This window comes from Acipenser ruthenus, chromosome 9, assembly GCF_902713425.1.
Source record: "Acipenser ruthenus chromosome 9, fAciRut3.2 maternal haplotype, whole genome shotgun sequence".
In the NCBI taxonomy this organism is placed as follows: domain Eukaryota; kingdom Metazoa; phylum Chordata; class Actinopteri; order Acipenseriformes; family Acipenseridae; genus Acipenser; species Acipenser ruthenus.
The window spans coordinates 34,429,723-34,454,537 of NC_081197.1; the positions used below are offsets into that span (position 1 = coordinate 34,429,723).

Genomic DNA, 24,815 nt, shown 5'->3' on the forward strand with positions numbered 1-24,815 from the left:
TTGGCAGATTTAGTCTCTTAGTGATACTCTTATATGCATCAGGAATTCAAAAACAAAAAATAAAAGTATGTCAATGTCACTGGATGACTCAGCCCGGCATTACTTACAGGAGATAAAAGCACAGAACAGCTTCTTATATTAAGTATTGTATGAGTTCCCCATGAACAGTACCTTTGGTTTCAGTGTACTATAAAATACTCTATTTAGCTTAGTAAAAGTAACAGTACATAATTTTCAGAAAAAAAAATGATGTTGCCAGTCTTACCTTTTGTATCCACTTCAGGTTCTGAAAATATGGACATGCAGCAAAACATTACAGTATATATACGCCAAAAATAAATAAGAATGGAAATACAAGATTTAGAAATACAGGTGCCGTTAAGAGTATAAATTTAGCGTACAAAACCATGTAGTGCTAAAAGTGATTGTAAATCCAAATGTGATGTTATGAATACATTAGTAAATGAAACGGCCCAGTGCAGGAGGTGCTAGAATTTACAGCTGCAGTGAGATCCAGAAAAAGGATGCAAGCTAAGGCTACCTTAATTACCATAGTGTGGAGAATACCAGAATCAGCTGAAGTCATTATTGCACAATGAGCTTGCTCGACATGCAAGGAAAACATCAGTAGGTAAGTGCATAAAAGGATCAAAGTAAAAGTCAGATCAGCAGGAATAAATAACAAAGTTGAGGATATGATGCAGTGGCAGGTGATGTAATGTATTCTTGTCTGCTTTGGGTAGTGCTGTGGCACAGTTTATTAATGGCACAAACTTGCCATTGGGTTTGTTTGTTCTACTTTGGAAGTCTTACACAAAACTAAAATATGACACAATATTCTCAGCATATATATATATATATATATATATATATATATATATATATATATATATATATATATATATATATATTCAGAAGGCACTGCAAGAGTATGCTCCCCAAGGAAAAGGTTTCAGGGTTCTGTCACAATGTCAGCAGTAAAGTGTCAATTGAGAGGAAGCACATTAGCTTTACAGATAATCATTAAGGAATATTGAGCTTCCTGATTAATTTATCTGAAGTGATGCATAGTGTCAATATGCTACCAACTGAGACTTAGCTGTTTCTTATGTTTCGATATATTGTTCATAATATGAATAGTATACTGGTAGCTGTATAATAATCTTGCAGAAGCTGAAGACATATATAATCTACAAACTTATTTACTTTAACCTGGGTACCAAATATATGTCTGTGACAAGGATGGTGAGTGATGGGTGAAAGAGTGAATGTCCAAACAGTGACTGTGGGCTAAAAACCTATATTTGTAATATTTACACTGGACATAATTACAATAATTCACCCCTCTACCATCAGTGGTATCAGGGTGATAATACAGTCCCAAAATAATAAATAAAAGTACATAACATATAATCCAGCACGAAATTGTGCTTCCTGTTCCCTCCGTGCACCAAACTGTGCTCTGGTTTTAAAGGGGGGTGTGGAGCTGGCTCTGGTGCTGGATGTGCTGTGCTGTGCTGTGCTGTCAGGAAAGTGCAAGGGTTGTGCTGGCTCTGGTGCTGCAGCTCTGCTCTCAGTCCTCTGAAACGAAACTAAACAAAACACAGCGCACTGGCATGTTGCGTCACTGCCAGCGTAAAAAAACGGGCCAAGGGGCAGTGTGAAATTTAAGTTAGAAATGCTGACTAAAGAAATACAAATGATAATACAACATTTCTGCTTGAACACCTTTTATTAAAAGTATTACATCTCTATGGGAGGTTCAGTCACAGGCAGACAGGGCTGGCGGGGAGTTTGTAAGAGCTCAGTGATATTTATCAATAGTGTTCCTATAACATCAATGAACTCACCATGTTCTATATCACTCCCAAAATGAACATTCTGGCACTGACAATAAATGGAAATTTATTTAGCACAGAAAGCATTGTTTTCTGATCAAATGCTTGACAGTGGAATGGAGAAGAGTATTACCGCTTGACATAAAGCATTGTGAAACACTGATGCCTGCCATTCTTTTATTAATATTTGCACACTGCTGCCCTAACTCAAAGCGCTTTTTATAACTAAGTTATAATTATCCAATCTTAATAAATAAGATATCAGTTAAAGCAGACAATTAGCCCTTTTTTGACTGATTTCATACAAATGGATCACAGTTAAAGATGAGTCATTGAAAGAAGTGGATACTCATTTTTCTCCACACACAATCCTTTCTTTTAAACAGTTTTCACCTCCTTCTGGCCACAGCCAAACACACCACCCGACTGTGAACCAAGGAGAGCTTATATACAGCATATACAGTAATGATCACTTTTCACCGAGTTAACTCAATCAGTACAGGTGTTGCCAGTCTCAATTGCCCAGCGCAGTACATGCTGGTAAATGTAGTCTTGAGCCCCTGACATTTTCCTCTGCACCCAGTCAAAAAGGAAAAATACTGCGCTGGTTATATTAAACAAAACAAACAAACTCAAAACACAAACATACTCTAGCATGTGCTCGTCCGTCCGTCCGTCCGTCCGTCCGTCCGTCCGTCTGTCTGTCTGTCTGTCTGTCTGTCTGTCTGTCTGTCTGTCTGTTACATCCTCCTCCCCTTAACAGGTTCTCCCTGTCCCTTTTAAAGGGGCTCTAATTACCCCAATTAGCCCAACTGAAAAAAAACACTTAAACAATAAACAATCAATTAATTAAACAATTACCAAAACAATCAAGCACTCAAGAGTCCTTCACCAAGATGGACTCCTTATAGACAGGAACCTTTACCAAGATGGAGTATATGTCCCTAATCCCAGGGTCCTAATGCCTCCAAATTATGATCCGGGACATACACTTCATCACAATATCTCTCTCTCTCTCTCTCTCTCTCTCTCTCTCTCTCTCTCTCTCTCTCTCTCTCTCTCTCTCTCTCTCTCTCTCTCTCTCTCTCTCTCCTAGTAATTGCCTCTGTGTCAGTCGTCTTATTGTTATTTTTGTTTTTTAAGTATTCCAAATCATTTAACTACTATTTTCGGAACACTGCACCCTATTGCACTCTTTTTGGAAAACACAATTCTGTGTGTATAAAGTAGTTCTCTATAAATGTATTTTGATTATCTCTAGAATTCACATTACATCTCATGGGCGTTAGTTGGTATGTGAGTGGGTATCTTAAAAAGGCTTTCCTGTGACAATCTTTCTCAGATTAGTTTATCGTCTAGGTGGGGTCAATGAGCCTGTGGGGATTAACAAAACGGCATATCTTGGTAACAGCAGGATCTTAGAGGAAATGATATGTTGCATTTCAGTCTAGATACCAATACCTACTATTATGCAGATTAATTGCCTTCTCTATGTTGAACATTTTACTGGTCCAGTAAAGATTATCCCTTGCAGTAAAAGCCTGTAATGTTTTACGCTTTATTTTTTTGCATATAAAGTGATAACAAAAGCTGGTCATGTCAGATGCAATTACAGACATCAGTACATTACCCACTGCACCATTTACTTCCATTAATGCACAACAGATATCAATATGCAACATCATGTGACATTCACTGTTAGGGAATAATAAACTAATTAGGCATTGCATTTAAATGCCCAATTGGCAGGGATACCTGGAAGTGCAGTCCACATGTGTTTTTTAAAGATCTATCAAAGATTTGCTCAATGAACATGATTACCTTATTCCTTTGAATTTTAGACCCCATCGAATTTAGGACGCAGCCCGAATTTCCCACCCTCAATTTGAGGAAAAAATAAAACATCAGATATTAATAGTTTAATGTTTACTTCCTATATGCTTTATGAAATCTAACATTCAGAAGGTAATCTTTTGCTCGTTCACACGTAATTATATTAAATTAAATCCAAGTGTTACCTGTACTAAAGGACATATACTAACACCAGCTGGCCACTGCAGTTGTGTCGAGTGAGACATCTTTAAAAGTATCAAGGCTGATGGAATTGAATAGCAATATCCAATACCCAGTACATCAATATTGTACCACAAATTAACAATATCAACAGATCAGTCATTTGATTTAGCTATGAGTAGGTTTCACTAACTCCCAAAACATTAGGGAAGTAAACCAGTGCAGTGCACACTCCTTTATTTAACCAACAATATAAGCTCACGGTTTGTACAGTATAAAGACTGTAAACCATTGTAACACTGACAGCTTCCTAGCTCTTTGCTATTCTGCAATGGAGATAATTTTGAATTCATGAGCGACGTGGGGGTCATGCTGCCGTGGTCAATGGGTGGAGAGGTGTCGCAGAGGTTAACTGGATGTTGTGATTTATCTCTTGTCATGGAGAGGCTATGATTCAGCCACAATTTATTATAAGTTATGGTATGCAACCCGTTCACGTTTCTCATCTTCAGATTCACCTCTGCATGGAATAAAAGCAGTGGAAAATGTATATAGAATTTGTAAAAGATCTAGCCATCGCTCAACCAGCTCCTTGTTTGTTGGTGGGTTCTTTTGTACTGCTGCATATTTTTCTAGATTCCAGGGCTCTGGTTCAGAGAGCTTAAATGACCTCATCCTCATTCTAAAGCTACAGGAACTCTTGGAATGGGACTTTAAACATGAATCTTATGCCTTTTGGTTCTTATCTGTTACAGATAAACCAACACACTGCCGTTTATAATTGCAGTCTCAAAACAAGTAGCCCTGAAGCATGGAATAGTACTTCATTGAAATGTTACATTTATCTGATCTAAACGTCTGAATGCTGAATGTTTTTGATACTGCAGAAAGGCATTTGATGAGGATAGCATTTTCATCAGCCTTGCTCATTTTAAACTAACATGTTTTGATAGAAACAGCATTAAACTATAATGCAGACAAAAAAAGTTCCTTCTTCCGCTTTATAGTCATAGAATTTTTATTGTTGACAAAGCACATCAGTAAATGCAACAACCAAAGAGTTAAACCTGTCATATTTTCGAGATTTCAATTAATTGTAAAATTTGTGACAAAGCAGCAAAGCTAAAGAATGTTTCCTATAGATTTTGCCCTAAAATGTGATGTTTTTGTATATCAATTTGAAATACTGCTTTCATACACTTTGAAGATTTCATAGAAGAATCAAATCTTAATAAGTATCACACCATGTTCTGGGTTCTGTAAAAAACAAACAAAGAAAAAAGGAAAGTCAGACAGATAGAGAGACACCTCATATTTGAAGACACAAGAAAAAATAGCGACCATGTCATGCTTAATCAAACTCGAAGTATAAAGCCAAAAAGCAGTATATATTCTTTAATTAAGTTCCTGAGGGAAATACAAGAGACATTTAGCAAGAATATTAGACATTAATAAGAAACAAGATATAGATCCCCTGCCTCAGAATTCACCTAGAGTTTGTGTCCAGCCAGAGACAGACACAGCCACTGAACAAATCGAGCCAAAATGTCATATGAAATGCAAATTATATTTCTTCCTACAGTGGGTTTGACATGCAGTCGTAACAATTCAGTGCACTGTGTCGGGTTGCTGGTACAGTGCTTCAGACAATTGAAAGACTAGGGCATGTTTTAATGACAGCACAGAAGGTACTCACCTTTTAATAACACTCAAAATGCAGCATAACTGATCTTTAAACATGCAATGTTTAGTGAGAGGAAAACTACGAAAGCTGTGTCTCAATGTTTAGAGCTTTTTTTCTTCTAAAAGTTATAGAATCTATAGAACAAAAATACATTTAGGTTTTACAGATAATTGTTTGGCCACAGCTGATTTAAGACTTGCCATGACTTTAAAATGGACTAAGAAAGCAATGATGTTATTATTTTTGTTTGTGACATGGATTTAAACTGACTAGACATTTTAGATTTCTTTTTTCTTTTTATCATCTATTAGCATCAACCAAGTAAATTATATGATGCAGGTGACCAGCTAAGAAGAAAATCAATAAACAATTTGTGCAGTGATTAATTAGGATGCTTAGTTGCATGGTATTTGTTTCTTTTCAGTCAGCCTAATGTTTTTTTGTTTGTTTGTTTGTTTTTAAATGTTGAGTGTTTTTAAAATCAGTTTTACACATACTGTAGCTGTAGTAACAAAAACAAAGTTAAAATTGATTACCTTTCTGAAAGAAATACTGGATGTAGTGCAACTGAAGTCTCAGGACAGAAATATGGGTAATATAATGGTCACAAGTACAGATGTACTGTGATTGCGGGATTATAGTTAGTATGGTTAAAGGATTACGTGGCTTCTGTTGTTATTGATGCCCCTATAGATTACATTTCTGTAGAAATTCACTCTTTGGACATAGAGCTTTATGGTTAGATTTTATTAGGTTGCTGAAAGACATTAAAATGGAAAACTCAAAATGTAATATTGATTTTTAATGCACTGAATATTGCCTTTGACTTGTTTGAAGGATGTTTTCTAAAGATTGTGTGTCCGATATCGCCTTTGTACAATTATTCGACAAGATTACTTCCTGCACAATTTATTGTCAGCTGCAGCTAATGCTGCTTCTGAGCTGGGTTAAGAACTGTATTCAGCCTACAGTAAACATACCATATATTTTATAGACACTCTTTGAGAATTGTTATATTTCCTTAATCAGGAGCAGTACGGATGCATACTCATATGTGAGCAGCAGGTGATAATTACACCTTTACAGTTATTGAGTGTTTTGAGGAGAGGTGTTTATGTGTTTACAAAACAGGAACAGCATCACAGTCAAATGTGTCATTGCCAAATGTCAGGCTTCAACTATGTGTTCCCAAATAAAATCATTTAGCAAATAATATAGAAGATGCTTTCCTTCTTCACAAATTGCTTACAGCACATGCAACTTTGTTTTTAAATACTGTGAGCACAATTCAAATAACCATAGAATTCATCCTAAAACCACTGTAAACATATTGTACCTTTGGTTAAGGTTTCACTAATACCTAATACCTAAGTAATATTGGCAAATTGTTAAACTCATAAATAACAATAATGTTTTGACCTTAAGACACACTATGAAGAGCTTCCACTCAGGAGAATGGGCATCTTAATTTTAGGTAGGGATAGAGGTGCAATTGAACCCAGTAGAACATAGTCAGTTCTGCAACAACAGTCATCATTTTCAAACTGTTCTTTCCAATAGGCACCTACAGTCCTTTGGAAGTTTGTTAAATCTTGCTTATCATGATGACTAAAACTGGCTAGTAAAAATGGCTGTTATGTGATACAGAATACACGGTTGAAATTCTATACAAAATGATCATGTGTGTGATCACTCATTTAGTAACACATTATTTTTCGTGTCCTGTATTTAAAGGCAACACATATGCTGTATTGCTAATAAAATGCATTGCAAATAATATGAAAGTGTTAAATTGCATACAACAAAATAGGTTGAGTACACATTCGAAAGAAAATGATGTGCACCATGACACTTGCATTCCCAGAGCCTGGTGCTAATGATGCTTCCATCCAGTATTTGTTCCAACACATAACAATTTTAGGGATTACATTTTGATTTTAGTACATTTAGATAGAAGAAAATCCCTGTGAATTTAAATATGAGGTTTGGTATATGCCAAAGGCAGAGAATGTTTTCATAAACCTCTATGGCTGATCCGATTTGGAAGGGATGGTATATGGGCAAATATAACTTTTTCAAAAGTTCACAAACCCATTTTCAAGAAATAATTACAAAATGTGCTGTTGAAAATCCTCCCTGGCATCACGCTCTGGCTCTCTTGTATCAGTATGCAGTTCTTCAGATGAAACACAGGTGCTTTGCTTTTCTACAAAGTCTAAAACAATGGAGTCACAGAGCCGTAACAATTGATAAATGGATTTTCCTTTCCGTTTAGTGTAACTTTTCATGTGCAAAAGTATTCATTGAGCATTTATGGCAGGTTGAAAGCATGATACAGATACATTTAAATGCAATGCTGTAGGTACGTTTAAAATCTGGATTCAGCTTGAAACTAAAGGGGAATAAATGCTTGGCTTGTAAAACCTTACATTGTTGACCCCTAAATGCACATAAAAATATAGGGTATTTTCTATTGATGTAAGAAGCTGCTGTGGTATACACCGTCTCTGTTCATACAGCACTGTTTGTGTTTAAATCAGACAGCTTAAAAAGGGGCCTGTTTTAATTGTTTTAACCATGACAGTACAGAAGGCACTCACCTTTAATAATAGACACTGGCAACACTGCTGCTGTGCTCTGGTATTCAAGTGTTTGGGTAATCAAGGTGTACAGTAGTACAGAAAAAGAAGCTTCGCTATACAATTACAAATGTATTTATGGTACTTTTTTTTTTTAAGATATGGTAATCTGGAGTTACTGACAATATCATTTTGGATAAATGAGTGGTAGTTAGATATCTGAAAAGCTGCATCTTGTCTTATCAACTGTGACAGGATAGCCGCAGAGGGAAGACTCAGATTCAGGAAAATGCAGTAAAACAAAATACTTTTATTGACCAAAACACAAAATAAAAAGGCACGAGGGCCAAGCAAAAGGTACAAAACAAAACAAACGTTTCCAAACAAAACACCGGAACAAATAAGTCAAATTAAACAAGTACCTACAGTATATCTACACTTTTACAGGTAACACTTATACTCTCTGTGTCACGTCACGTCCTGTCAAGTCAAGTCAAGTCAAGTCAAGTCAAGTCAAGTCAAGTCAAACCAAACCAAACCAAACCAAACCAAACCAAACCAAACCACCCAGACAAAGGATTCCTCCTGGCTTTTATAGTCTGTTACTGGAGCCCAATTAATCACTAATTAACAATTAGCTAACTAAGGCTCCAGCCACATACTTAACCCCCTCCCTGCCAATCCAAAACAAATAATAATGCAATCACAAGTAATGAAAACCACAATAATTATAATGAAAATCATAATGAAAGTAACAGTAAAAATGATAATAACACAAATTATAGGGGGCGGGCAGGCACCCCATCACATCAACATATCTATTTTTCTTGTTGAACAGATTTTTTTTAAAAGTATGCACTAAATACATTTGAAGGTTAAATCCATATGTTTCTACAATACAGACAGTAGTGATGATGTCATTGTTACATTATTTATTTTTTAGGAGATGCCCTTAGCCAGGGCAACTTACAATTGTTACATTATTTTTACATACAATTACATTATTTTTTTACACATTATTTTTACATACAATTACCCATTAATACAGTTGGGTTTTTACTGGAACAATCTAGGTAAAGTACCTTGCTCAAGGGTACAGCAGCAGTGTCCCCCACCTGGGATTGAACCCACGACCCTCCGGTCAAGAGTCCAGAGCCCAAACCACTACTCCACACTGCTGCCACATGTCCTCTAACTAATACAGGTCCATGTTGAGCAAGTTTTGTGTGTACAAGCTAAAAGGTTAGAGTGACACAGAGTATTTTCTAAAGCACACGTCAATGTCTTCACAATTTCCTTCACTGTATGTGGATATTATTAGTATCATACATAGGAACTTTGGTTGTCAACCTCTCTCAACCACCTTCCCAGGGTAGGGGAAGTGGGAAGCGGTGTTTTATAGGCACGTCATGATCCAACCTGCTGTCGAGGTGATGGTTTACCATACCCCCCTTGAAATTTAAGACCAGCTGTCAAATTGCACTGACGAAAGCTACCACTACATTTCAAATATCAATTAACAAACTGATCCTGTACACACTGGATAGACTGGAGAATTTATTCTTGATCTTTTTTTTATTCTTTTTTTAATGTTAACCTATTCTTTCTGTGATTTATGAAAAAAAGCAACGGTGCTTCTAGAGGCCATGGTTTGAAGCTGACTCTGGTCACAAGTGAAATGAGCTTGAGCCAATTCGTCACAAGTAGCAGTCTGTATAAGACGAATGAGAGGAAATGGGACTGAATTGCAGAGGGTGTTCAGTTCAAGCACACTTTTTGAACTGTGAGAGCATCTTGACTTGTCCTTGCCTTTCTTGAGCACATAAATCACTAGCAACATGTAATGTTGAATAATCTACAGTAGATTAACATCTTTGCAGAGTCTTAGTCTATGTATTTTACTAATATTGTAAAATGCAGGTCAATGTAAAACAACTCTACATGCTAAACATTGTTAGCAATGGAAGACACACGTTTTCCATTTTGTTTCCATCTTCAGCACATTAACATGTAAGGTCCAGTATACATTATATATTTCTGTCATGTTGAACCCTCATATACAGGGGAAGATTAGTGAAACATACCAGGCCATCATCAAAATGCATACCAGTTTCTGTTCCTTTTTCTTTTCTCTATTTTCACTGAAGGTTCATATTTGATTTACTGCCCTGCATACTAGAACACAAGGATATTGTCAGTTCAATGTCTTTTGCTAGATTTACTCCAGTAAATGCCTGGAATATTACATATTTTATTCTGTACAGTTAAGCAGCAAAATATGCTTCAGTCACTTTTTTTGGAAGATATGCAATTTTCTGTAAATTAGTTTATAGAGACATATAGTGTAGCTGCTTTATTTCATTATTGATAAATCCTATGATTAAATGACCACTCCTGTACATTCCTGAACAGAGTATTTGAGGTTTAGTGGTTTTATATTTTTGTGCAGTTTACAGCTTATGAAAAAGCTTTTGTTTTGTTTAAAGTGTTCAGTGTTTCTTCTGTTTACCTCCAGGGCCCTCCAGATATTGATATTCTCATGCAGAAATCCTGCAGTTTTATATATATACTCAGTCAGACATGATCAAAGAACTACAGAAAACTAGAGAACCTCTTTCAGTGAAATCAATTTTTCAGTTCTATAAAGTCTCAGCATACCATATTTCTAAATGACCGTGTCTTCTGTGTGAATCTCCTATCTACCCCCCCCCCCCCACAGATCAACCCTTTCTCTTAAATAAGTGAACTGTATCTCATCAGTCTTTTCCTCCATTAATTTGCACTCCCAGCTTTACTGCTAAGAGACATGAGAATTTTTTAGCAAAATACTGACTAATATGGTTCCCTCATTTAATTCCCCCAAATCTACATTAAAACCATAAAGAACAGCACAGATATTAATATTTTAATTAAATGATGCATAATAAAATGGTTCTCTCAGTAAAGAGAGAAAGTGCCACTCCATCACCCACCTTGGGGACATTTTAACAACTTGTCCTTATCCTCTCCTCCCCACATGCAGCAGAAAGATGTACAATGCTGTCACCGTTTTCCCATAATATCCATCTTTCAAAAGAATTGAACATATACATGAGCCCTGTGGTTTAGTGCTTTTTAAGCAATCTTCTGCTCACCCAGTTGTCTGCTTATTAAATTTGTATAAGTTTGTTTTAGTCTAGAAGAAAACTTGCTTCTGCACTCGCACTGGACCATAATTAATTACAAAATGAGTGATGTAATCTATATTATTAAAATGTGTTTCTATTTTTATTTTGGAATGCAAGAGCCCCTAAATGTACCCCTTTGTCCCTCGCACACTCTTGTGGTTCGCATCAATTAAGCACACTGTGAAGTACATTCCTCTCACTCCAATAGCATGCGGGCATAAATTCCTCTTTGGTTACAGCCACTGTTTTTCTTGAGCTATACATGAAAGAATGCATTACTAGCACCAGAATTGTTAATTCCCAATCAGAAAATAAAATAATTTAAATTTAGAAGAGTTTTATACAATACAAAGTTCTCCAGTATGTGCCTGCCACTATTTTCTAAGTGGCACTAGACTGTCATATGAGGTTATTGTATAATGGATAATGGATTTCCAACATATGCAAGTCATAGAAATCAAACTAGGACATAGGTGGTATCCCATACATACCACTGTAGAAACAAGCATGGCAATATCTATTTAAAAGATTACTATTTATTATTTGTTTATTTAGCAGACGCCTTTATCCAAGGCGACTTACAGAGACTAGGGTGTATGAACTATGCATCAGCTGCAGAGTCACTTACAATTACGTCTCACCCGAAAGACGGAGCACAAGGAGGTTAAGTGACTTGCTCAGGATCACACAATGAGTCAGTGGCTGAGGTGGGATTTGAACTGGGGATCTCCTGGTTACAAGCCCCTTTTCTTTAACCACTGGACCACACAGCCTCCTATGAGGCTTGATCTGAAAACAAAACAAACCATCTTATGATGCAGTGCAGTGATATCCAGTTCATGGAATCTCATGTGGGATCTCAGTGCGTTCAGCTTTGCTATTTTCATTTAGTGGCTGAGAAAGTTTTGTGTTGGCTGGCTGACAAATTAATTAGACTTATTCCTGATTTGTGGACTCAAAAGCCAAATTCCTTTCTGAAACATGATAAAAAGAATGAGTTAGTTTCAAGTGGATTATATAGAGAATGTGTACACTGTAGAGGCTCAGAATCAACCTTGAATTGAACAGCATATTGAAAGTATTAATGTGTTTGTCCTCTAAAACAATAAACTGACTAATATCAGTAAGATATGCTTTAGTATTTTAACTGATGTGTACACTATTCACAGACTTAGGAACATTTCCCTGTTTCTGCCAAGCAGGTACTGTACTATAACCTGTCAAAACCCCAGCCCCTCACAGACAATTTCCGCCTGGGGGGCTGTGCCCTTAAATAAATCACAATATCTTCCAAAGTATAGACAGCACAGGCATGGTTCAGGGCTTGAATTCAAGGTAACCCTTTGGGCATCAAGACTAAAACCTCAGGTGTGATAAAAGTCTTACTCAGTACCACACTGGAAGGAGATATCCAGAAAAAATACATACAAAAACAAACGCTTTTCATTTTTTTAATGTTCTATTGTCATTTTTTCAACTTGTAGCATATGAAAAGAGCCAGATTTTTTTCCAGTGCTTCACCAACATGTCTAATATACTGGGTAAAAACTGTAACTGTTGGAACTGTTTGAACAAAGGGATCAAATTCTACAGGAGTTTTTACAAAGCTAAGCCCAAGGGTCCCCAAACCTCTCCAAAAATAAACATTGTATAAATCTTTATGTCGATTGATATACTAAGTTCTAAAAGGGATGTTATCTTCTGGCACCTCACAGGCTAGCCATTGCCACATGCATTTGCCTTTGAAAGGCTTTTTTTCCCCCCCTTATCTCATTCAAGAGGTGGGCGTGTTTGTTTGCACATCGATTACTCTGTGATGGATTAGGTTACAAACAAAGTTAAAGGTATGAATGGAAAGCTTGTGACCTCCCCTACAACGTGATCAGGGAGATTTCACCGTCATCAAGGTTGTAAGACCAGAGCAGCAAAACGCAAGCTAGTCGATTGCTTTTGTTTTGAATGCATGGGGGTACTAGACACATTGTGAATGGGATATCTCAGCGGTGAAATGACGGATTCGAAAAATTCCTTCGCTGTTTGACGGTAGGAAAACAACGATTTTGATATCGAGTCAGCTTTTTTTCTCTTTTGCTTTTGTAATAATATTAAAAATGAGTTATGAAATATAATATTTACGTGCAGTTCCGTGTTCCACCCGCGGGACTAGAGGGCGTAAGAGGATAATATATAAACCTAAAATGACAACCTAAACCATTGCATTTAACAATAAAAAATATAAATGATCATCTGTCTCAAGCAAAAAGCAGCAATCATGCAAAATGCATCATGACTTGATTAGCCTTATGCCTTCTAAAAGGAAAGTGAAGCAATGATTGCATAATTTGGTAATAATTTGCCTAGACTGTTTTTGCTTGACATTGTTTCATCTCAAGATTGGAAAGCTTTGTAATAACTGCATTCAAAAATGATGAAGCATTTAATTCCTGTATGCTTGGAATATTTCTCCAAGCTAAATACTGCGTAGTCATTCAGTGGTCAGAAATAAACTTTCCTTGACATTCTTTAGCTGTCAACCTTTTCTCAAGCCTGCTTCTTGTGTACTGCAGGTATGGTTCAGTAGAAATCCAGTGGGAGCTTGTGCTTTGGATTAATGTAGTAAGTAGTTGTGTCTTTGTATACCGTGTTGCTATTCAATGCTGTCAGTGCAGGTCGAAGCAGGGTGTATACTATGGCACAGTACGATTCTGGATTTGTGTTTCTGTGTGAAGGGAAGTAAATTACACCTTGAGCTTGAGCCATTATCGCTAAAGCCAGCCCATGCTTCTGGCCAAAGAATGGGCATTGACATGTAACACCTACTTAAGAGCATCCACACTGCTCTGGACCTCCCTCTCCCAGCAGGCATCACTATTTAAGGAATTACTATTTGGAAGAATAAGAAACAGAAAAAATGTCTGGCCATGATGATTCTGCAGAAAATCTGTTATTAACTTGGTAAAGTCGCCTATTATTTGTAGGCACAGACACATCTATCTTTGCTTCACCTTTAAGATTTTCCTCACATCGAATTGATGCACACGTTTTCTAAACCACTAATGAGTAACCAGGTGTAGGCATCATGACTAATATTTCTGTGATTTAATGCAAAAGACTGTGATTTAATGTAAACCTACACTATTATCTATAATAGCAGAATCCAATTTGAGTAGGACAAATTGCTGTCTTGTTATTGTTTTACATTTAAGTGCTTTGGAAGTCTTCAGTTGTTGCTGGTAACAATCACCATGTAAACTTCAAACATCTAAGCAGCTGAGATTTCTGAAATCATTGGTGTACTGAATATATAGCTTTCATGTGGATTCAATAAATGCCCGTGGATTCAATAGCAAATGCCTCTTCTCTTTACCACTCATAATATTCCATCATCATTTCGAAGGTAAAACTATAAGAAATCAATTTGGTTTTAATGGAGTGTAGTAGTCATGCTAGGTAATAAGGTGGCAGTATTGTAAAAGTGGCTAATATTTGGAAATGTTTTTGGACAGGTGCAATTTGCTGAATCTATTTTGAAAGCAAATGGTCTTTCAACATAGATGGTCTCTTAACACATGCCCTGTTTAATACACATCTGTTCTTTGGTCATAATACTTTGTTAGTACAGCAAGTTCAGTGTGATAGAGGTGGATACATGCTATGTATACTGCAGTACTATTGTAGCAAGACAGCTGGAGCCTGCAGTAACACCTTTAGCAGTAATTCCAGTGGCCCAGAGCTACAATCACTATACACCATACTGTATTACTATCTTGTGGTGGTGTTTTTTTGTTTTGTTTTACAGTATGTGTATATGATAACTCATAATCCATCATACTCTGCATCATTATCTTTGGTAATAATTTGTCTGGAAACTGTTAGGGTGGACATTTTACTTTGGTACTTTATTTCATCAAACCTCATTGATTCATTCTGGTAACTTGTAAGGCCATTCAAATCACAGATGACTCGGGCTGACAAATGTGCCCCCTTCAGGGAATTAATGGAATCTTTATTTATCTATTGCAAGTAAAATATGTGACTGTTATGATGCCTTGTGTGACAGCATGGGTAACACGCTATGTGTAAAAAGCTACAGTGCTGGAATCGATTTCTTAGCTGATAATAATAATTGTAGTGTTTTTAAAGGATACATTATCATGACAGTAATATGTTTTGTACGTATTGTTTTATACATGTTTTCTCTTTTGGCGTCTGTACATTTATAAGTACTGAAATACAGTAACTCTCCCTGAATAATGTATATGTCAGAATAAAAATGTACTTTTCCAATAGCATATATGGTGTATGGTCCACAGCTGTCATATCATTTTCCATATCATAACTATCCGTGCTGACCACGAGAAAGTTCCAGACGTGACAAGCACACGCGATTGACCAGGTACTTTCCTGTCACAATATATAAAATATAGTTAAATAAGAATAATTAAACTGTATAGCAACAGGTGCATGTTTACTGTTGAACAGTGCATACCATGTTCTGGAAATTATGCCTATATTGCCCACCATAATTCTGAGAGAATTAAGTTGTATTCTTCACCATCTTTCTTGTGGACACACTGTATGAATTTGGCTAGGATTAGGTTAAGTTCCAGGATCTGCAAAGATTTTCCGTGCAGTGTTTGTATTATTATTTTTTGTTTGCCGTTTATTTAGGTTTTGTAAGGGTTAGTGTTAGGGGCTATCTCGCTTGAACATTGTTCATCTTAATGTGACCTCACTTCCATCTAATACAAGCCTAACTACCAGGAAATTTCAGATGGCTGCATCACATCGATATATCAGGGTTTACTATATATGACATGGTTTTAATGTCCTGCTTATTTTTATGTATTATTCATTTTTAAAAACACACATAACATTCTCTTCCCAGACATCACATTTTAACGGGATTACTTTATAGTATTATAGATTTAGTAGACAAATAATAATAATAACATACTCATTGTGGGACCCATTCCTAATCTAAATTGAAATTAATTTGAGATAATTCCTTATTAGCATAACCATCACACGCTTCTTTTCCCACTTACTCAGCAGGATGGATTCTAATCCATTTTCAAGTGTTTTGTTGTTAAGTATGTTGTTCCACCTTAAAAGCCCAAGTAGAAAACATGCTGTATTATACGAGTCAAGAGGAACTATCGAAAGCAGCCTTTCTAATTATGTAAAATAAAATTAAACATTGATTAACTAATAACTGTGGACTCTGACCCCTAAATTAATGTACATTATACATAATGTCTGATAAAACAGCACATCATTTATCAAAATACATTTATATTTGGACATCATTGTCTAGGTTTGTATTTTGTCTGTTTTTTCTAGCAATGATTTACTCTGGTAAAAAAAAAAAAAAAAAAAAAATTTGGTACCCACAACCCCTCACTAAAATCTCTCCTAGAGGTATGCAAAACAGTTTTACCTCATCGAAAACAATAAATAAATAAATATATAAATAAATAATGTTTATTTTAGAGTAATTAGGGTAGATTAACCACTGGGAATTGAGATTTTCTTTCTGGTCAGTTAGGACTTTTTTGATTAATTTATGTTGCATGATGTACTTGTAGGGAACTTGACCCAGAAATTGACCAGGCCCAAAAATGACCTGTCCAGATAAACATGTGTTGTAAACACACATACACAGCTAGTGTTTGTTTCTTTGGAACTCAAAGCTGTTTGGTAAAAAAGAAAATATTTTCAATCCATCTGAATTTTATAATGTATTGGCAAGCATTTGTATAAGTCACATTACTGAATAAAGCCACATGCGCTTTACTTGCTCTTATCTGCTCCCTATTTTACTGCATTTAATCCTGTATTTTTTAGAGTACTGTCATCTGTCACAAGTGTTATTTAATCTGTAGTATTTTGTATTTAATGATATCCTGATGTAACTATCACTGACACTTATCTGCTCCGTTATTGAATTGTATTTTGTCATATATGATGTATATATACTTGTACTTGCCAGAACCGAAGTGATTTTATTTTATCTTGCTCTTAATTGTATTAATACTTGTACTGTGATTCTTGAAATGTATTTGTTTACGACTGTAAGTCGTCCTGGGTAAGGGCGTCTGCTAAGAAATAAATAATAATAATAATAATAATATTTTATCAGCACTCACATAACCGACCCTATGAAATTTTGACTTTGGTGATGGTTAAACGAGTGTGACGCATACCTAATTATTTCATTTTGTCCAGTTCCAACCCATGTCTGTTTTTCAGGGAACACAAAAAACATACAATGTCAAAAATACATAGCTGAAAGGACTGTGTTTTAAAATAAGTAGGCTTCCATTTAGATGTACTGTAGTTGGTTTTGTTGGTACAGTACTATATTTTCAACAGAAGAAGTATTTTAATTCAGAACGATATGATTCTGAAAATATCACTCGCCAAAAGAGACAACACATTAACTTTAATACAGTGCATACTGTACTTTTAAATCCGGTACGTATTGTAGCAGTATGTAAAATTCCCCTTTAATGACCCAACAGCAAAATGAAATCAAAATGTTACCCATGCACTGAACTGCATAAAATGTAAAAGGCAATGCAATTTAGCAAAAGATAAAAAAAAACAGTTTCCAGAATTAAAACAGTTTACAAAGTCAGTATTAAAAATAGCAGTATAGTGCTCGATAAGGCCCTAATTTCACAGTTCACTTGTTATTATTTATTTCTTAGCAGACACCCTTATCCTTACAATCGTAAGCAAATACATTTCAAGTATCACAGTACAAGCAATAATACAATTAAGAGCAAGATAAATACAATAAATATAATTCACTTGCAAATTAAAATGCTCAAAAGCAACTAAAAAGCACTGATTTAAAAAAAAAACAATACATCAAAGTATCTAAAACTGTTTAACAATTAACTTTTTTACATTACCTAAGCTTGTCTTGTTCGCGTTGTTGTTGAAAAAAAACACAGGCTGTGACAAATAATCAAATAAATTGTAACACTGAAGAGATGGGCTTTGTATTAGAAAACTGGTGACGGAGTCGGAAATCACATGGAACAGGCAAGTGCATTCATTTATTATATATATATATATATATATATATATATAATGGAAATTGATTTGTTTCTTAATACAAAGATGGTAAAACGTGACTGACGTGTATCTGTGTGTCGTATATCCGAGTGCTGACTGTATTACTTTTATGATACAGTGCATTCTCAAAAATAGAAGTCGCAGGGATTGAACTGAATTGCTCCTTCAAAGAACCACATTTCAATATTTCAAGTGCTGCCAGTCCAGCATCTTCCATAATCACAAGTACACACAGGCAAGTATATAATGTGTGCATTAGAAAATGTACTGTACAATAAGGGGCAGCAGTGTGGAGTAGTTGGGCATATTATAATATTGTGAAGTTAAGTTCATCCTATAATACATACATTTCACAAGTAAGAGACTAGAGGGTGGTTTGAGTGCTGAAGGAGATACCAGTATTCCTGAGTGAAGAAACAACCAGGTAGAATTGTTTATGCAAGCAAGGGAAATGGTTGTCTCTGAGTATCCTTGAGTTACAGTTATTGTTGCTGTTGTATTCTTGTTACCTGCTGGAAATTAGGTAAACACAAAATAATTAAATGGAATTTAATTAAATTCACTTAACACGCCTTCCAGTAAGGCTCCTTTTGGTATTTGGCATGCTTGAATAATTGTCATTTGAATGGGATGTTTATGTTTAAGGTCTTTTTTTTTCTTTCTTTTTTTTTTACTTGAGTATAATACAACTGGTGTTTATCTGTGGCGATGTCACAGAGAACCACTCAGCCATCCATTTTGGTTACTGTCTCTTACTTAAAAATGAGTAAATTATTCGTTTTTTTTCTTGTGTAAAAAAATGAATCAATTTAAGCAACAAGTATTGACAGGATCAAGAGAACTAGGTGGGCTTCTAGTGAAAGAGGGTAAAGAGGAAATACAGTACGAATTACAGGAAGCTCAATTGCATGTCACTTCAACATGGTTGATGACTGTGGAATGTCCAGATAGAATGTCTAGCTTAAAAAACAATCACAATAAAGGCACCATTGACCCATTTCTAATCGCAATGAAATCCTGATTAGAGATCTTTACCATCTGGTAGTTATTCTTGTCTTTATGGTGGCACCGGGGCCTGTGGCCAACTACCAGATGGTAATGCCCTCTATCAAGGTTCTACTGCTTCAAATAAATACATGTTCTTTCTCTCACTCCTTTTCATGCAAAAGAAATACATTCATTTCTTCCTGGAGGTTGTTTCTTATAAACAGCTGCTGTGTAAGATATTGTACTTTAGAATAGTTGTATCTTGAATCCATGTTGTTAGCCAACCAAAGAAGTTCAACCAATTTAAATTTTTTCTGGCAGAAAAGTTACACAACTAGTATGTCTGCTGGTTTAAGCATTCAGAGGCTCTAAAAGATTTGTGTGGTGTTTAACATGTTGACAGTTAAGACTATTGATTTTTATTTCCAGGGTGGCTGAGTTGCTTGAGGCTGTGGCCCCTTTGTAGGTCCCCTTACTTTATCCCATGCAAGAAAGTTACTCTCCCCATACCTTTACATCACCTTCACATAGAAAGTACAGAGTGATGTGCAAAACATCATCCATGACTGCAATCATTTTTCAGCACATTGTATTTGAATAAAAACACTGCATTTGGGAATCATTGCACAGTATGTATAATTGGATCGGTATGGAGGTTCCATTAACTTTAAAATTCACAGTTGAACTACAGGAACCGTGATGAGTTCAGACTTTTACAAAGAGACAAATGACAACACCTACAACACTGTGTGGCAAACTGTCCAACCCATTCAGACCATTCACGGTGTTTTGTTAACTTTATGTTCAAATCCCCACCCTCCTCTCCCCCAGTCATAATAATCTAAAAGATTCACATGTTCAAATTCTGGTTATTGGAAGAGTCGGTAATGAAAGCAGGAGCACGCTATTAGAAGGGTGCTGTTTTGCAGATGTCCACATGCCATCTGGATGCAACACTCCACATAATTAAACCTTTCTAAATATTTGCACTTTTTTGCAACAAATTGAAGTGAACTACTGTATATAGGCCAACTTCTTTCACAATATGGCCATCTCTGTGTATATATCGATTTGGAAACAGAAGTAGATAATAAGAGCTATTAAATCTAGGACTATTATTTGTTGTCACTTTCTCAAGGTGGGGGCAGAACCAATGTTAAACACATGTACTGTAGGTCATGTTGCTATTATGATGTTGTCTTTGCAAGGTAACCAGAATGCATGACTCGTGTTGTCATTATTTAAAAATATAACCCATGTCATTTGTTTTCCTTTTTATTGGCACGAAAGAAGCCAGGACCGCTCAATCGATGCAAACATGAGATAAATGTAAAAAAAAATCAAATAAAAGGCTATTTGAAGCGAATACTTTTCTATGTGGCTGTAATACCATCAGTGCAGAAGTCTAAACCCATTACAAGACCTTGATTTACTGTGCTTGTGTATTCTGCAGATTTTTATCAAGGTTAGGGTGAAATCACTAGGTTGACCAAAGCTATGATGAAGTCCCCATTGATAATGAAAAATGGCTGCACCTTGTCTTCCATAAAAAAAAAAAATATGCCTTGACTGATATATCATTGTCATCCTCTCCATTCCTATGGTTTATTCCCCTCTGTATTCTGCCCAAGTGCTTTTAGCCAATTTAATTCATAAATCATCAGTTGCTTTTTTGTTTCAGAAGCCGGGGGCAGCAGAATATCAGCACATTTTAAAGCTGTTTATGTAATTTATAATAGACATTGACATCTCATATTAGCGGGTGAAAACCTACTTTCATGCTGTCACAAATGTATTGGTAATATACAGTATTCGAACACTCCGATGTATGCTACAGTATATACTGTACAAAAACATAGGGGTGCCTAAGCATAGGGTGGTCAAACATATTTTTAGATTTCAAGAAACAAAACCTGAAATAGGTTATTATCAATAATTTTTAATTAACTTAAAATGCTTTTTTACGCACCAAATTCAACTACATTTCCTGCACGGTGGCCATCTTGGATTTAAGTTTTGCGCTCTACTGACTTTGGCTTTCACACTAAAAAAAAATTAATGATTTCCATTACATGAGAGTAGGTGTTAAAACTTCCTGCTGATACTGGACTCAGCTCTCGCCAAGATAAGCACCAACTAAGACATAGCTTATTTTACTGTAAACTAATGTGATCAAGCTGGATTTCCTTTCATCTGCTGATGTAGATATCCTTCTGCCTGGTGTTGATGGCTGAAGTATAATGCTGGCTCCAGGGATCAGCCTATTTTGCCTCCTTGGTGCATCAGCACACACAACACCTGCAATGCTGGCTTCAGGGATCAACCACTGTGCGGCCTCCCTAGCACATCAGCATGACAACCGTCTGGACTGAGCTGAGTAGGGTACTTCTCTGGGGTCTTGATGGTGTTTCATCAACTAGCCCACGACACCTTAAGAGGGCTCTACAGTGATTCTGGCATCCCAGCATCACCCTCCTCTGTCCCCCACTCAACTAAGCCCAGCTTACTTACCATCCTTTACATCAACTTTTCTTTTTTTCTACGATGCTTGAGGTCCCCAACCAGAATCTTTTCGTCTCAACCAGAGCCAGTTGCTGCTCCTATCTGCTGCTTCAGATAAGTTCTTCACTATGCGTTGCAACTCTTGACCACTGAATCCAATGTCTCTGAGAAACCGGGTTGTGGAGTGTGCCACAAATCCTCGACAACCCACCTCCACTGGGTAAATCTGAACTCTCCATCCTCGCAGTTCCACTTCAGCAGCTGTTGAGAGTTTCTTCCTTTCATACACCTCATCCACAGCATCCTCCCATGGCACTGTTAACTCTACCAAGTGAACAAGGTGTGCTGATCCAGACCACAAGACATTATCAGGTCGAAGTTTAGTGGTGGCAATCTCAGGTGGCAAAATAAGCCGTTGTCCAACATCTGCCACCATTTTCTGGTCTCTAGCAGCTTCCAGTTGTCCTAGATGAGTTTTAGTTTTAATACCTTTTATTGGTGGTTGCTCCCCTGGATGGAGGAATGTTGTTCTTCGTGTGTCATATATCACTGGAATTCCTATAATTCATTATGTCAACTCTGCCCCTAAAGGTCCAGTTTGCTGACAAACCATATTTGGCTTAAATTGGTCAGGATTTAAAATCTGACAGTACACTGCTGTTCACTGCATAGATTACATAGCCTTATTTTCTTTTTAATTTACATGAAATACTGTGACCAAAAAAAAAAAAAAAAAAAAACATTCCGAAAGAGCTAACAATAAAACATGTTATGTTTCCATTTAACCTATTTTTAGGTACTGTTGGCTTGAGATAGTCAAGTGTATCCATGAAGGTCATAAATCAAAATATTGACAATGCAATTTGTTCTTTGCAGATGTCTTGTTTTTTCTCTCTTGTTTAACAAAGACAGATACAGATGAAAATCAAGACCATTCATGATTTAGAACAGACGTCTCTTTACTTATTGTACAAATTAGCCTGAATAAACATAGACCAGAAGCATTTGATTGTTGACAACAATTACTAATATAGGACAATAATAATTAATACATCTAGATCTTTTTTTTTTTTGTAATTTTTTTAATCAGTGGTAACAAAGTCATTCTAAAGTGCTAAAACATGTATTCTTTTTTTGTATTATTATTATTATTATTATTATTATTTTCAAATATGGGTGATTCATGCTTGAATTGGATTATTTTGGTTCCCAACAACTCAAACTCGAAGCACACTCAGTAACTTACCTCCCAGCTTGGTCAACAGTGTAGGCTGCTGAGCAGTGAAGGATGTAGGCCTTGGTGTGTGCATTGCCATTATCAGGTTTACAGTAGTCTCCGGCTACGAGAACACCCCTCAGGAAGCAAGCAAAGTGTTCTCTTAGCTGAAGTGTTCTTTAAGACGGAGTTAACCACCAGAGGCAATATGAATCAATCAATAAATAAATATGTATTATTTGTCATGACGCACGTGCATCAACATGAAATGAATAGAATAAGTAAGAGAAAAGCAAAAGGCAGGTGTATGTTTATAAACTATAATAATAAAGTTATTATAGTTAAGACAAGCTAACATTAATAAACTAACAGTCAAATTAGCACAGCACCCCTACATAAGTAAAAAAAATGCAGCAGCAGCAGCTCTAGATTAATTATGAATACCTGTGAAGATGCAATATTCAAGACATGCACAAAATAATTTAACAGAATGATGAAGCAACTTACCAGAACGAAAAACACCAAATTGCTCGACGACTTGTGTCTGATTCATTTTTTTTTTTCAGGAGCTCGAACAATTTCCAGCTTTGTGTAGCAAGAGAAACAGCGGCGGGTTTCGCCGTTTGTTTACATACCATTTTGTAGCGATGAGGTGCACTCGTGAAAATTAGAATACAAAACAAGGCAATGATATGATGATGGTTCAGGAAAGATATAATCAACCAATTTGTGTGCCTCAAGATAATCTCGCGATGACAAGTCACATTTGAAAAGATTGAATAAACCATTTGAATTTAAGTTTGATGACAGAAACCCATTTTAGGTTACCTGAGGGATTATAATATGAACTGAAGGTTGCATAATGATGATAAATGATCTGTTCTAGTGTAGTCACTAAGGAATACGGTATTTGAATGACAATAATTTCGTATTCAGTGATTTTCTTGTCATGTAACTTTACTCCCAAGATATTTTTGTTAAAATAGTGTTTGTAACCTAGAACAAGTTTTTATATAATGTGATGAAGGCAGGTTAATGATTGAAGTCAGCTGCTGAAGTACTGTTCGCATAATAATACATCAAAGCATCCTTTCATGTAATTCATGAACATAAGCTGCTTGTGTTTGTTTCATTATTTATTATGTCTGTAATTATGAGGTAAAGTGTAAAGTGTAAGGGCTAAGTGCACTTTTGGATAACTGTAATTTGATTTATAAATTGATATAAAGATGTTTAAATTGGGTTGAAAAATGAAAGCTAAATGGAGGGAAAGAGTGTGAGGATGTAGACCATCAAACAATACAAGGGAAGGAAGTACATTTCAGTGAAAGACAAGCTTTTCTAGACTTGAAAGACATATTGCTTAATCAATATTTCTTCTATGCATATGAAACCATAATTGTGTGTGACCTGTCAAGATGCACTATTTGAGAATTAATCTGAGATGTTGTGGAAGGGTGGTGGGTGATTCACTGACACACAGGAGACAGAAGGTGTACTTGAAGCACCGCACAGGTGCCCAGTTTTATTGTGCCGGGTGTATTTTTTTTCTTTTAGCCAGCAGAGGGCGCTGTGTTCTGCCTACCAGCGATGGTAAAAACAGAACCACGGAAATACCAGATGCGGTACAGAACAAGTGCGGGCGCACTTAAAGTGCTCAAACAATAATTCAAAAACCAAAGGCGAAAGTAAAAAGGAAAATAAAACACAGTAACAAAACTACAAATAAAAGGTGCTGGCCCG

At 36.1% G+C, this 24,815-nt stretch overlaps 1 protein-coding gene across 3 annotated transcripts in view; it reads left to right on the forward strand.

Annotated features, from left to right (window-relative positions):
- Positions 1–24,815, forward strand: part of LOC117405223 (interleukin-1 receptor accessory protein-like 1) — a 512,848-nt gene that overhangs the window by 175,038 nt on the left and 312,995 nt on the right. Inside the window, exon 1 of one of the 3 annotated variants that reach the window (XM_059029879.1) lies at positions 13,140–13,324. The exons of the other annotated variants lie outside the window; for them this stretch is intronic. The gene's annotated coding sequence lies outside the window, so the exon portion shown is untranslated. Of the gene's footprint in view, positions 1–13,139; positions 13,325–24,815 lie in introns of those variants that run through there. 3 annotated transcript variants of the gene reach the window in all.